Below are 13,105 nucleotides of genomic sequence, written 5' to 3'. Positions count from 1 at the left end.
CTTTCGAATGCGATGCCTACTCCACAGAGGAATGAACCATTCAGTGAAGGCTACTGGTCTGAATTTATTCGATCGGCGCGTGTAGCTACGCAGACGAAGTAAAAATTATCGACGATACAGATCCGTACACGCTGCGACCGGGAGTCGACGCGACGATGGGCGTTGATGTGTTCCTCGAAGTGGCCCACGGGGGATATCGTGTACTCCTTCCAGCTTTGTGAAGTTGGAAAAAATGAAAGCCTTCGAATCAATGGGACCACACAATGATTTCTACAGCAGGTGGGTGAGAAGCCTGTCTGCGATGCGCAAGCAACGAGACGAAAAGCTCGGCCTCGGCACGCCGCTTTCTCTGCCGTCATCGCTCGCTGCGGTCGCAGCGATCCGAAAAGGATTGCCTATTCCTGTAGCTAGAATGCAGCGACACGGGACCCAGTCTGGGTTTGTGTTTTCAGACAAATTAGATGGCGTCAATCAAAACAGCAACATTCAAGAGTGTAGCCACTGCTTCCCACGTTTTCGTTGAAAGGGGATTTCTGCAGAAATGGTGCAAGGCGTGGTGTTCACAGCGGGCGACACAAAACGGCGAGCAGCGCAGAAGACGGCCAGTCCAACCCAAGTGATCTCGTGCAGAGCGGCGGCACTTCGTCTTTCAGCGACGCTTCGTCGTCGTTGGCGCTACGGCAGCGATCGGCCTAGGCGGTATCAGGCGCGCCCGTCGTGGTTCGCTACATCGTAAACATTAAGTTGACGACACAAGCCTCTTACCTGTCACAAAGTGCACTCCGAACACAATTAAATTTGGGTTGTCGGGGCCCAAATCATCGCGCTTAATGCGAGCCAGCCACAGCTCGCGCAGATTCCTACTGTGTCATGGAGCGCTCGCACTTGCATGCCTGCGATTATCTTGCGAATGCAGATGAAGTTCGTGTTAATCGGCTTCTTGTTTCGCCTGGAGCTGCCGCTACAGTCATAGCAGCCAAGGGTGGCACACAAAACCATACCGAATCTACGGATGGACGAGAACCGACACGTTGCGAGCTAACACAGGCAGCGGAAAGCTAGAGGCGGCCTGGCAGTGGTTCGGCAGCATGGCCGACTAGCAGCCGACGGCCACCGGATGTGACGTCGGTGCAAGCTATGTATTAGCGTTGTCTGTGCTCGCTAACGAAGCAGATTGCTCGGCTTTGTCGTTGACGGGATTGCTGCGACTCACAGCTTGCTCTTGAATCCTATTAGACACGGCCTTCACTAAATTCCCGTGAGGACCTTCCTCACGTGACCCAAGGACTACATTTCCCTGATCACTGAGACCTTCGGCGTTTTTCTCCAGGGTACTAACCCCTTTACCGCAGAAATCCGCCTCCATCCCGGAAAGTGCATGCGCTTCTGAGCTCGCAACTACCGCATTGCACCTTTCCTTATTCCTAGCACTGGTGCCCAAACTCTCCCTTGAGCCCTTGTGGCTTGCGGATTTGCACCTTTCGCTAGTTTTTCGACCGAGATCCTCGGTCCACGCTTCTGAAGTGGCCTGCCTTTCCTGGACCAAACCTGTCCTATACCGCCACTTATGAGCAGCAGCCGTGTCCTCCGGCGACTGAGCTGAGCTCGCAACTCGGTCCCTGACACTCTCGCGAGGTAGCTGACCATTGCCAATTTGGCTCGTGAATTCGACCTCTGCGGATAGTCTAAAGTGCCGGAAAAGCTCACTCTTAGCTATCGCATAGTTGTGGGCATCCTCGTCCGACAACCGCGCTAATACGTTGCTGGCTTCACACGGAAGGACTCCCATCAACACAATTGGCCAATCACCCTGATCCAGCTGTTCCTCCTTGCAAATTTTCTCAAAATTTACCAGAAAAGTACTGAAATTTTCCCCTTTTCTGAACATACTTAACCGAGATCGCGTTCTTATACTTCTGATCGCGTTAAGTTTATGCTTGATTTCCCGCTGTCGCTCTTGCTCCTCTTTCTCTAGTTTTTCCCTACGTTCAAATTCCTCCTTAAGTTCCTCCTCCTTTTTCTTTGCCATTTCGCTCTCAAGTTCGGCCTCCTTTTTCTTTGCCATTTCCCTTCCTCAATGGTCTCAAGGCATTCCGCGAGCTCGTCATCTTCAGCCTCCAACGCAAGAATAGCCTTCAGCAGCTCTGGTTTTCTGAGTTTGTCTGAGACATCCAGACCCAACTCTCTTGCAAGTTCCAGTAACTTCGGTTTGCGTAACGATTTCAAATCCATGGCCGCTCCGAGTGCTGCTTTCTCTACTGCCCGCTATTGTCTTGCTGCACTAACCCGGCAGCAACGACAATCCCAATTACCAGCTCTGTTTCTGACACTTAACAAAAGCCTGGCAAAACTTAGTAGAGGAAAGTCCCGCACTCACCAAACCTCGCAGCCAAGAACCCAGCGCAGTCGTTCCGCTGCAGGCAACCAGTCATCACACAGGGCTGTTGCACTGCTCCCGACTCGCCGAACTGCTGCTCAGCAAACCGTTGACCACGTCTCTCCGCTGGCGTCCGTTGACTCGATTCCACCGCTGGCAACCAGTTATTAAAGGATCAGGTAGCATGGTCGTGCCGGAGAGGGGTTGAGGAAGGTCGGAGACGAGGTTTAAGGGAAAGACAAGAAGAAGAACTTTATACAAGTGAATTTACATATATACAAACAGCAACTGAGAGAACGTCTCAGTAAGAGAGTCTCAAAACAAGGAGCAAAGCTACATGACGATGAGCTCAGATGGTCAGGAGCTACTCGGCCGTCCAAGGCGCCGAGTTTTATATCCTTTCATTTCCCTGGGCTCCCTAGATGGGGGCCGGGCTTGTCGGGAAAGGAGGGTCCTGAAAGTTTACTGTGGCACCCACACACACACACTCTCAATAGGGAACACGCCCCCGTCACGTGTTGGGAGAGAGACGGATGCCATCTGCGTCGCGCAGATTCTGGAAGGTTCTCGAAGAGCATTCCCGCGCTTTTCAGGTGGTCGCACGTGCGCGGGTCGCTGACCACTTATTCCTGGAAGATGGTTGCTGCTGTCAACTTGATGTGCCCCTTGGAATGTCCAGTAATGCGAACCGTGGCAGCTAACTTCTTTCTGTACTGCAGAGCTGGCTGGCCAAATGCGGGGTGGATGACCGACGCTGCCTCCGTGGCTAATTCAGGCGTTTACCCCGCATGCCTTTCGCGACTCATCGGCATTCCGCTTCAACCGCGCCGATTTTCTTCTCGCGACGAAGGCGAAACGTAACACAGCGTTGCCAGAGGGGCTCTCCAAGCTGCTGCTTTCCGTCATGCGCGCCTGACCCGCCAGATGAAACTTGGTCATGGGCGCCCCGCGTGGGCTCCCGACGGGTCCCGACCGGGTGCTTGCTGCATTGCGCGACGCCCGTAGACCCCAGCGCTGTGCGCCGAAGGCTTGGTCATTTGGTTTTCTCCCGGTCGGCGTGACTGGACCGCGCACCTCTCCTTCGGCCGCTGCGAGCTTCCTTCTGTTGGGACAGACAAAAAAGGATTTTTAAAATGTCTGCCTAGCCCATTCATGAAGCCATGCAGCCACAGGACCGCCATACAGTGTCATGACTCTATTGCTAATCTCTTCTGTTAGTCTTTGGCTAAAGGGAATCCACGCTCTGGGATGGCGCCGCTAATGGTTTATTATGCTCCCGCGCATGTAACAGAGACATTTACAGTGGGGGGGACCTTATGGTGAAAGCGGGGCGGAGGACAATAACCCCCTCCAGTGATTGTTCTGCGCATGCGCACTGGTGCCCCGCCATTCCTTATCCCCTGGACCAATAGGGTCCCCCTATTCTGAGTCTGTATTAAAGGGGCACCGCGATGATTTCCTCGGTACCAGTTAATATCATTAAATAGATTCGCCATGCTTTCCAGAGACCAGAGCAAAAAGAATTATTGAAATCGGAGCACGCAAGCGAAAGTTATTCCACTCTGAAAATTCAAAATGAAAAGCTCAGGCGAAAACGCATTTCACTCGCCCATTTCACTCACCCAGTACTGAGATTGGGCGCTACCAATCAGAACCCCGCCTAGCGCACACGCAGCGGAAGCGTGCATGCAGTTGTTGCTTTGTCGGGGCTGTAGACAGCCGCGCATTTTGGCGGCGTCTTCCCCCCGTGTACGCGGCGCAGTAGTCAGGGCAGGGGTGACTAATAACAAAGGAAGCTCCCCGAAGTTTCTTTTTTAGTCGGACTGGAAGGCTGTCGGCAGTAGCCCCCGTCCTCCCCAAACTCCGGAGGGCGTATTCAGAGGAAGGTGATCCTCGTTGCGATTGGCCAACCGAGAACAGACGTCACTGCTCTACTCTACGTCACTCTGTGGGGACTTTTGGGGAACACTGCGCTTCAACCGACAGGGAAAATCTCAACTCTTCGTGAAAATCCTTGCTCACTATCCCGAGGTATCCCAAGGTGCATTTCTTGCTCGCTTGTTTATTTTTTTTTGCCTTGAGCATGGAGACGGACATGTGCGATGGCGTTGCTTCAGCGGTTTGCGACAAGGCGTTCTTCAATACTAGTAATTTAAAAACACCCATCAAGGATATTCATGGGGAAGGACGCAGTTGTTGCTGCGACGCGTCTTTTCTTTTTCTCTTTCCTCTGATCTCTCCTCTATCTGCACGCGGCAGCGGTGGTGGCTCGGCTCCAGCCAGTAGGCAGGCCCATGCAATTTCCTTTTCATCCTTCTCCCAGTCACAACAACATGTAGTAAGGCACGGCCGTTCTTGTGCGACTTACGTCCGAAGCATTTTGTCGCCCTTCGTGACCTGCGACGGCACCACAACTTCGAGGAAGAGGTGGAGAATCTAGTCTTCGACTCTAATAATAAAGGTAAGAAACGAAGTCTATAACTGTTGCATGCACGCACGCAGTGATCAAAGCAATAAAGGGCCAAAGCGGGATGCAGTCGCGCGCTTAGATTACCGATTGAAAAGTTGCAGTTTATTGACTTTTCGAGTGCGCGCATTTTAAGTTTGTAAACACAAAGCGCGTTCTTTTTTTTTTATTTACGGGCTTACACTCACCTGGGGAAACTTGCACGTGGTTTTGTGCACGAAAACTTAGCGATGACATGCACGTTTTTAAAGGAACCATGAAGATTTCAATGGGCTTTTAGTCTAGTGCGACAGATCTGCAGAGGTAGCCTTTGCGAGCATTCGAGTGAAATGTGCAACGTAAGGTACTATAACCTTTGAAAGCCATGACTTGTCATAGTCATTTTGCACTTATTTGTAATGTAAGGTATAGTTTGTACAAAGTTTAGGTAGTCATAGTTTTGACTCCTAGTAATTCTGAAGTGTAGCATGACTCAGCACTTTACTAGTAACATAAGGTGTGCAGAGTTTGTACAAAGTTGCGCAGTCATGCCTTGCACTCATGACTCATCATTCTGCAACATAGCATGACTGTGCACTTTAATGCTTTGGCATTCTCGCTGGTAAGCAGTCTTATGTGTGTCTGCAGAATTTTTTTTTTGGTGTCCTAGCTCCTCCATAAGCAAAGTGACAAGCAGTGCACTCTCTTTCATATTTAAAGTGGAAAAAAACTGCAGGAAAAAAACTGGTCCTTGGAGCAGACTCGCTGCTACAGGCCTTGCTTATGCTTTGTTGCAGGCACCTGCAATGTCTCGACAGGACACACAACATTGTCGCGGCATGCACCAGCTTAGCAGCGCTGAAGCCATGGCAATCGCAACACGCAGAAGTGTGTAGGAAGAATGCCCAGCATTGTTCTGCCTTTAGAAGTCAACAGCGCTGACCTGAATTTGTGGTCAAAGGACAGGGCCATGTAAAAGGTTGCTGTGCAGGAATGAGTTTTTGCAGGATGTAGTAAAATTGAAATACTTCCATGTAACAGTCCGTGTAATAACTTAACCTAAACTTAATAATTTTCTCCAAAAATTGTTCCCCATGCGCTATAGCAGGAAAAAACAGTAAGCGAATGACTGATAAATTTTTAACAATAAAAAAGCTGGGAAATGCAGTTCTGCACTGCAGTTAAAAGGCTAAAAATGTGAAGCTAAATCTGTGATTGTCATGCGCACTTGACAGAGGCAGAGCGCCAGTAGTAGTGCGAGAGTACTGCATATGTGCCCACTCCATAGCACATGCATTTTTCATTAGTGTATGTAAAAAGTACAAACTTTAATTTGGCCTTGCTTTTCAAAAAATGAAAGTAGTGTGATACACAAAAAATTGACAGAGAAGTTTTGCCGAAATTTTATAAACGTGCAAAAGCAGAATTTCATGAACGTTGCCTTGTCTTGTTACTTTACTGTTGGCTTTCTAAGGATGCCTTATGCCGTTATTCATCTGCTATCATTGTGTACACGTTTTTATCAAAATGGAGCCCACCTTTGTTCACGCCTCAATTTTTAAAAATTTCATATTAGTCATGAGTTGTTGTTGTGTTGGATTTATTGGCGCATAAGCTTTAGTCATGAGTGGTCATGGACTTAACATCATATGTTGGCATCGTGTTGTAACTATGTTACAATTCTGCTATGAGGCTGTGGTTGCTATGTCGCCGTTGCTATGCTCTTGGCACAAACCCACATACATCGCAGGATCTTGCTCGGGGTTTACCGTTCGGAATTGTGCTTTCACACTAATAATTAACTAAGACTATGTGGAGTGCTTAGTTATGTTTACAATCTTTCCATTTCAGGATTTTGCGCCTGGAAAGACAGAGAAGAAAGCAAAACTTGCTGCCATTTTACAGCTTCTACAGGAAAGAAGGAATGTGCACCAAGGGTTTTTAAACGCTACCTGCACTGCCACCGTTCCGGCTCGTACGAAGAGCTTCCTATAGAACAGCGCCAAAGGCAGGAAAAGGGGCAAGGAAGCTGCAAAATCGGCAAACACTGCTTTGCTACTCTAGAGGTCATGGAGAAAGAGGGCAAGGTATATGTAGTGTTTCAAAAGAAACACTACGGACACTTCAATGAGGCCTGCCACCAAAGGCTGTCCCAGGATGATGCCAGAGTGCTTGCAGGTTAGCCACTCCTCTTGTACAAAGCATTTGTGCATGCTGTGTTGACTGTACCGGAATGTGAATACGTTTAGAAGCTACACTCCACCAACCTTTCATAAATGGGAGACGAAAGTGCAATAGAAATGTATTTTAGGGGGAAGATATTGCTCATTAACTCGAGTGATCATTTCAATGATTTGTATTATTCTGCGATGCATCTATGGTACAAAAGAGGTGGGACAACACGAAAATGCCTATTGTAAAGTGGGAGAAGGCATGTCCCACAAAACGAGGGGGCGGAAGAAGTTATAGTAAGGCACAGCTTAAGAACCCAGCGGCCAATGCCCCTCAAAGGAAGCCTGCCATCCAATGGCGTCGACCGATTCTCATGATGTCATGGTTAATCCTAGGGGGTAGCATTGCAGGAGGGTGGCAGGTGAAAGGGGATTAGTTATGGCTTTAACTGGATTAACTGATGAAAATCAGCTGACGCCATTGACTGGGGGGTCTTCTTTAAGGGCCATCTGCCACTTCGTTCTCGAGTTGTATCTGACTGTAGTGCAATTCACTTGAGCCTACTTGTTCGCATCAAAGGGTGAAAAACAATTGATCCACAGCACATCGCATGCACAGCACAGTCTGTACGAACTTCATGCCGTTTAGTTTAGAAATGCTTTGTGGAAGGGGTCCAGTCTTTCGAACTGAACATAATTAGGAATGTCATCTAGCACTGAACTACTCCAATGTCTGTTCTTTTGTTTTTCTGCTGGTTTCATTGACTATCCTAGGTCTGTCGCTCAATTGGCTGACGTTGAAACTTCATCCGTAAGAAGTCGGCTTGAGCTCCATGAAACGTGTCTTGAATGACTGACAGTTGCACTTGATGCTAGCCTCTTTTTTTTGGCTGCCTGTCAAAAGCGTAGGCATTTTGTTGCTGATCAATGCAACGCCACCAGTCTAATGGTTGTATAAGGGCCATGTTTTTTCTCATAAGATAGATCGTCTGCAGTGAACTTTCATTAATTAGAATTATTTGGCTGTTTTGGCACTTCATCAGTAATGCTCACAGGAACGGCTGTGGTTTGAGTGTTCAGCTACTAAGCTGGAGTACCCGGGTTAGAACCCGGCTGCGGCAGCTGAGTTTCGATGGAGGCAAGAGGTGCCCACGTGCTGCGCAGTGTCAGTGCCCAAAGATCCCCAGGCGGTCGAAATTATTACGGAGCCCTCCACTACAGCACCTCTTTCTCTCTTGCTTCTTTCACTCCTTCTTTCCTTCATGGCATGGTTGAGGCAGTTACTGCACCATTTCCTTTCCTGAAAAACCACTAATATAAAACACAAGCCTGCACAAGAGTTGAAATCGCAAAAAAAAAAACGAACAAGCAGCATTTATATTTCAGTTTATGTATGACTGGCATGCCCTCCAATTGTCTCTGACTTAGCAGCAGTCATTTAGGTGTTGAAACTGAAACAGCATGAGAAAAATATTCACTTAGAAATTACTCACCTGGCGTAAGTGAATTCTACATTGTGACTCGTGTACACTATTGTCTTGTGCAAAAGTCCAAAGAAACAAAGATCGCGTTCAAAAATTTGGTGTCCCTACTCCTTTAACGGTTGCTGTCAGGCGAATTGGTGCATTTTTTGAATATGCAGAATGAAATGGGATAGGATGAGAAGCACACGTCCTTATTCTTTTCTTGTCCACATTTTCAGTGCTGTTATATTCTGCATTTATAACACGCTGTATATAACTTCCCTGTTTTGCATTGCAGTATGCAAGTTTAAACACTCAAGCTCATAAAAATAAAGTCCATCTGCCTTTGAAACAACCATTTTGTCGTGTGCTTTGCAGTGCCACAAAAGTGAAATGAAAGTAAGATGAACTGTGTGTCACCTGTGAAAAGGAACAAAGTGCAAGACGAAGGAATCCGACCAGAAGTATTTGTCACTTTATTACATGGCTGTAGGCAGATGAACCACCAGAGATGTTAACAGTTTTTTTCTGTACCATTTTCAGGCCGGTTAGCAGAAGGAGTGCCAGAAAAAACCATTGTGCACAACATCCGAGCAGGTACAAGTGGATCAAGCCCACGGATGCAACTTGTGACCACTAAGGACCTCCGTAACATTGCAGATAAGTTTAGGATTGACAAAACAGAGCAGAGAGATGCAGACAATTTTAAGAGTGTTGAATTATGGGTCGAAGAAAGGAGGGAAGAAAATGAGTCGCCACTGTTGTATTACAGGAAGAAGGGTGACCCCAACAGTCATGATGGTGACTTTGAGCGAGCATTAATGACGTTCCCACAACGAGAGCTCCTTTATGAATTGGGGGCAGCGAAACTGTGCATTGACTCCACCCATGGCATAAATAAGTACTAATTCCAACTGACAACCCTGCTTACAATTTCTCAAGATGCCTTTGGTATCCCGTGTGCCTACTTGATTTCAAAAATGGTGAACACGGGCACTGTGGTGAGGTTTTTCGAGGCCATCAAAGAAAAAACACAATACCATGTCAGGCATTTATGTCTGATGATGCCCCTGTTTATGGCAGTGCATGGGAGCAGGTGATGGGTCCCTTGAGGAGTCGACTGCTTTGCAGCTGGCAGGTGCTACACAACTGGAGCACGCACCTGAATACAGTCACAAACAAGGACTGCAGGAGTACAACAAGGGACATGCTGCACACTCTGATGAAGTGGACAGATGAGACTGACTCTAAACAGTTGCTCCCTGCACTTCTTGGTATCCACTCCAAAGAGCATCAGCTTAATTGCCTTTGGCTTCGTCAGAAATTTTGAGAAAACATACGCAATGAGGGCATGTCAGTGGGCTTACTGCTATAGGCAGTACATTGGATTAACAAAAAATAATCACTTGGAGTCAATGCACAAGGCACTGAAGTACTCTCACTTTGGTGGCTAGGTAAATGGGTGATTGAATACATTAATCAAAGTACTCTTCAATTTCACATCCGAAAAACTTTACAACAGGTGTCAAAGGAGGAGCAGACCACCGCAAATCTGCCCTATTTAGGAAGCGTAAAGTGGGGATTGAGCTTTCTAAGTCCAGTACTGAGAGAGTGGGAGATGGCCAGTGGCATGTAAAGTCACAAAGTTTGGTGAACTTCAAGCACACAGTGGAAAGAACTAGCAAATCGTGCAGTGGCTGCGAGCTTCATAGTGAGCAGTGCGAGGCTTGCCACAACATGTACACATGTACGTGTTGACCATGCAACGCATGTGCACATGTGCAAGCACATGCATGCTGTTGCTATAATGGAGTTACACTCGTGCCAGATGCACAGCAGCCAGAAAGTAGCATCTGACTGTGCTGGCGTTTGTAGGCCCTGCCAGCTGAAGATGGCAGATTTCAGGTGAGGGATTAGGATTATGTTATGAGCTAGTTGGCAGGCTATTCTGACAAAGTGCTTTAGCATAGCAAGCTCAAGACACAGCAGGGAAGAGGAGTGCCATTTGCTAATTTTCTTGAAGCCCACATGGTCATGAGAAAGGTGCGCCATCATATCCCATATCAAGCAGCATTGAGGGTGCACTACAGGCCTCTGGTATTTCTTTTCTAGTCATTCCTTTTTCCCGAAACTTTCCTCCTAGGAATGGAGAACTCATCCCGCCATGGCGCCTCAGTGGCTCTGGCATTCCTAGACTGCTTACCCGAAGGCTGTGGGTTTGATCCGGCCATGGCGGCCACATTTCAGTGGAGGCAAAATACAAAGATGGCCATGTGCTGTGCAAAGTCAGCGTGCATTAAAGGGCCCCAGGTGGTGTAAATTAATCCAGAGACCTCCATTATGGTGTCCCTCATAGCCCATGTGTCGCTCCCGAATGTTAAACCCGACAATTAAGAAATTGAGATATTTCAGGCCCCTCATTCCCTACTCAGAATCTGCTTGTGTGAGTACGCCCTCTCTGGCACTGCTCAACAGAGAACTTCTGACAATTGGCAAACATTTTTCATCTTTGGGAAATTAGTGCACTCATTTTCTTGTTCATACCTGCCTTGCATTCACTATAATTTTATTTCGTCATCCCTGCTTGATTTCATTTTGCCTGCATGTGATGCACTCAGAGAGGCATGCGCTCTTCAATAAAATTAGTATGAAGTGTCGCTCCATGCTGCATTCCTCTTTGTTGCGTCGTGCTGTCACAGTGCACCGCCCTTTTAGGACATCTTGAGAAAAACAGCGCTTGCAGACAAAGGACCAGAACAAGAAGGACCATACCTCGGCACCAATAGAGGTGGCTCAATCACACTCACACTCACGGTCACTCGCACTCACATCCACTCATTCACACTCACACTCATGTCCACTCAAACTCGCAACCACTCACTCACATTCCCACTCATGACCACTCGCACTCACAACCACTCACTCGCATTCACACTCATGACTACTCGCACTCACAACCACTCACTCACACTCACACTCATGACCACTCGCACCCACAACCACTCACTCATACTCGCACTCATGTCCAATCACACTCACAACCACTCACTCACACCCGCACTCATGTCCACTCACACTCACAACCACTCACTCACACTCGCACTCATGACCACTCACTCGCACTCACAACCACTCCCTCACACTCACACTCATGTCCGCTCACCCTCATTCACGTTCACTCACTCTTTGTTTGCTAACAACGGAGGGGATGAGAGATTTACTGCCGCAGCCGACTGCCCTCGTGGTTCCCCTATAGCATAGCCTGAGTCGCAAAGATCTGGTGCTGAGCGGCCCAGGCTTTGTCGGGCTATTTGGCCAATTTTCACAGCTGCACTGCTCGATGGAAGAGGTCACTGATCACGCATATTCCATGCACTGAATGGTACGCACGTGCGCTCCCGGGCTTGCTGCTGAGACGATCAGTGCCTGTTCAGCGTCAGCGAAGATGCTTAGAGAAGTTTTTGAACGGTGTCCATAGGCGTGAACAGGGTTCTCCATGAAAATGAGCCATGTTTCAGTGCAGTGCCCCCCACCCCCACCTCCAACCTTTCCTCACCTAGACCCTTACGGCCAGAACGGAGCGCAAAGGTGAGGAATGATTATAGAACATTTATTTCCATCAGATGTGATTTCGAAATATACAAGATATTATTCAGCAGTAGTTTTTATCTTAATCTGTAACATCGGCAGAGGAATATATGGTATAGAGAGGATAATCCGCTGGTTTCTTCACACTCAAAATGTGAACGAAGGGAGGGGAAGGCCTCAGGGTGCTTGGCAGCGTTTCCACAAGAGGTCTCGTCTTCATCCTGACTAAGACAGTCCTCTCGCTGAAACGTTCGCAAGCACACTGAGGCTTTCGGCTCCCTTGTTCACCACGTGAGTACCGGCAGAGGAAGGCATGTCACTGCGTCGCTGAAGTATCAATGTAACATCCCGCTTCCAGAGTAATTTCCATTCTCTCTAAACCCCAGCAAATGTGACAGATTTGTTTTTTGTCTCTGTCACAGCAAAAAAGAACCTGAAAAGCTTGCCTCAAAATGACCCGACCAGTAAAAAGTTCTTGAACGCAACATCATGGGTCTTCGGCCACTAAAAAACCTGATTGGCATAGCACTGCACTGTAAAAAGTGACGGAACAGGTCCGACAGAGTAATTGTATGGGGCAGACTTGGCGATTAGGGGGCTTAGACGATTGAGAGGGGGGGAGGGGGGCGCACCTCACTCCCTTGTGCGTGCGCCTATGACGGTGTCTAAGTAAAAATAATGAATTTGATTTGTCTTGGCAATAGTATTGGATGATGTCTAATTACCAATACTTGGTCTTGCTTGACAATGGCGTTCTGTGACTCTGCATGAACACATTGGAGTCGAATGGCAACTATGAATACTTTTCGCAGCATGGAAAAGGGAGCGTGTTTTTCAAACGATCGAGTGATTTCCTCACGGAAAGGAAAATGGCTGGAATGGGCTGCAAGAAGAGGATTTCCCCGCGTGATAACGATGCTAAGGGGAGTTGTCATTAGTAATCCATTTACAAAACCTACTAAGCTACTATGTGTGACCGATCTGTGGACATTTCTGCAGTACAGAACGTTTTCTGCATTGCACATAATCCCTGTCTGAAGGAGGTTTTACAAACCAGCGC

At 47.9% G+C, this 13,105-nt stretch overlaps 1 protein-coding gene and 1 long non-coding RNA gene across 2 annotated transcripts in view; both read left to right on the top strand.

The window, feature by feature from the left end:
- Positions 1-13,105, top strand: part of LOC149369427 (tetraspanin-9-like) — a 122,233-nt gene that overhangs the window by 32,030 nt on the left and 77,098 nt on the right. The window lies entirely within an intron of this gene.
- LOC149369429 (uncharacterized) lies at positions 4,269-11,121 on the top strand. Its single transcript, XR_016285256.1, has 3 exons — positions 4,269-4,838; positions 6,675-7,001; positions 9,001-11,121. It is a non-coding gene; the product is annotated as an uncharacterized LOC149369429 (long non-coding RNA).

The sequence above is a fragment of the Amblyomma mixtum genome, chromosome 1 (assembly GCF_055824585.1).
Source record: "Amblyomma mixtum isolate Tamu chromosome 1, ASM5582458v1, whole genome shotgun sequence".
Taxonomy (NCBI): domain Eukaryota; kingdom Metazoa; phylum Arthropoda; class Arachnida; order Ixodida; family Ixodidae; genus Amblyomma; species Amblyomma mixtum.
Note: the sequence above shows the minus strand (reverse complement) of the source record. Positions and strands in the feature narration are given on the sequence as shown.